Source organism: Etheostoma cragini, chromosome 6 (assembly GCF_013103735.1).
Source record: "Etheostoma cragini isolate CJK2018 chromosome 6, CSU_Ecrag_1.0, whole genome shotgun sequence".
In the NCBI taxonomy this organism is placed as follows: Eukaryota; Metazoa; Chordata; class Actinopteri; order Perciformes; family Percidae; genus Etheostoma; species Etheostoma cragini.
The window spans coordinates 27,427,645-27,430,304 of record NC_048412.1 but is presented as its reverse complement, the minus strand read 5'-3'; the positions used below and the strand labels follow the sequence as shown (position 1 = coordinate 27,430,304).

The following is a 2,660-nucleotide window of genomic DNA, read 5'->3' as shown; positions in this document are numbered from 1 at the left end:
TACTATCCTATGACTTTTTTCGATGTACTATACTATGACTTTTTTCGATGTACTATCCTATGACTTTTTTCGATGTACTATACTATGACTTTTTTTCGATTTACTAGCCTATGACTTTTTTCGATGTACTATACTATTACTTTTTTAGACTTTTTTCGATGTACTATCCAATGACTTTTTTCAATGTACTATACTATGACTTTTTTTCGATGTACTATACTATTACTTTTAAGACTTTTTGCGATGTACTATACTATGACTTTTTTCGATGTTCTATACCATGACTTTTTTGATTTTTTCGATGTACTATCCTATGACTTTTTGCGATGTACTATACTATGACATTTTAGACTTTTTTCGATGTACTATACTATGACTTTTTTCGATGTACTACGACTTTTTTTACGATTTACTATCCTATGACTTTTTTCGATGTACTATACTATGACTTTTTTCGATGTACTATACTATTACTTTTTAGACTTTTTTCGATGTACTATCCTATGACTTTTTTTCGATTTACTAGCCTATGACTTTTTTCGATGTAATATACTATTACTTTTTTAGACTTTTTTCGATGTACTATACTATGACTTTTTTTCGATGTACTACGACTTTTTTCGATTTACTATCCTATGACTTTTTCCGATGTACTATCCTATGACTTTTTTGATTTTTTTCGATGTACTATACTGTGACTGTTTTTCGATGTACTATGACTTTTTTTCGATGTACTATACTATGACTTTTTTGATTTTTTTCGATTTACTATCCTATGACTTTTTTGATGTACTATCCAATGACTTTTTTCGATGTACTATACCATGACTTTTTAGACTTTTTTCGATGTACTATACCATGACTTTTTAGACTTTTTTCGATGTACTACGACTTTTTTTACGATTTACTATCCTATGACTTTTTTCGATGTACTATACTATGACTTTTTTCCGATGTACTATCCAATGACTTTTTTCGATGTACTATACTATGACTTTTTAGACTTTTTTCGATGTACTATCCTATGACTTTTTTCGATGTACTATACTATGACTTTTTAGACTTTTTTCGATGTACTATACTATGCCTTTTTTCAATGTACTATACTATGACTTTTTTTCGATTTACTATCCTATGACTTTTTTGATGTACTATCCTATGACTTTTTTCGATGTACTATACTATTACTTTTTTAGACTTTTTTTGATGTACTATCCAATGACTTTTTTTCGATGTACTACGACTTTTTTTCGATTTACTATCCTATGACTTTTTTCGATGTACTATCCTATGACTTTTTTGATTTTTTTCGATGTACTATACTGTGACTGTTTTTCGATGTACTATGACTTTTTTTCGATTTACTATCCTATGACTTTTTTTATGTACTATACTATGACTTTTTGACTTTTTTCGATGTCCTATACTATGACTTTTTTCAATGTACTATCCAATGAATTTTTTCGATGTACTATCCTATGACTTTTTTCGATGTACTATACTATTACTTTTTTTGATGTACTATCCAATGACTTTTTTCGATGTACTATACTATGACTTTTTTTCGATGTACTACGACTTTTTTTCGATTTACTATCCTATGACTTTTTTGATGTACTATACTATGACTTTTTTCAATGTACTATCCTATGACTTTTTTGATTTTTTTCGATGTACTATACTGTGACTGTTTTTCGATGTACTATGACTTTTTTTCGATTTACTATCCTATGACTTTTTCACTGTACTATACTATGACTTTTTTGATTTTTTTCAATGTAATATACTATGACTTTTTTGTTGTACTATACTATGACTTTTTTCGATGTACTATACTGTGACTGTTTTTCGATGTACTATGACTTTTTTTCGATTTACTATCCTATGTCTTTTTTGATGTACTATCCTATGACTTTTTTCGATGTACTATACGATTACTTTTTAGACTTTTTTCGATGTACTATCCAATGACTTTTTTCGATGTACTATACTATTACTTTTTTTCGATGTACTACGACTTTTTTTCGATTTACTATCCTATGACTTTTTTGATGTACTATACTATGACTGATTTTCGATGTACTATACTATTACTTTTTTGACTGTTTTTCGATGTACTATCCTATGACTTTTTTGATGTACTATACTATGACTGATTTTCAATGTACTATACTATGACTTTTTTCAATGTACTATCCAATGACATTTTTCGATGTACTATCCAATGACATTTTTCAATGTACTATCCTATGACTTTTTTCGATGTACTATCCTATGACTTTTTTGACTTTTTTCGATGTACTATACTATGACTTTTTTGGATGTACTATCTTATGACTTTTTTCGATGTACTATCCTATGACTTAATTACAATGTACTATCCTATGACTTTTTCGATGTACTATACTATGATTTTTTTTCGATTTACTATCCTATGACTTTTTTCGATGTACTATACTATGACTTTTTTTCAATGTACTATGACTTTTTTCGATGTACTATACTATGAATTTTTTTCGATGTATTATACTATGACTTTTTTGATGTACTATACTATGACTTTTTTCAATGTACTATCCAATGACTTTTTTCGATGTACTATACTGTGACTGTTTTTCGATGTACTATAACTTTTTTCGATTTACTATCCTATGTCTTTT

At 28.0% G+C, this 2,660-nt stretch overlaps 1 protein-coding gene across 2 annotated transcripts in view; it reads right to left on the bottom strand.

Annotated features, from left to right (window-relative positions):
• The window catches only part of sh3bp5b (SH3-domain binding protein 5b (BTK-associated)), a 58,160-nt gene that overhangs the window by 13,975 nt on the left and 41,525 nt on the right, over nt 1-2,660 (bottom strand). The gene's annotated exons all lie outside the window — the stretch shown is intronic.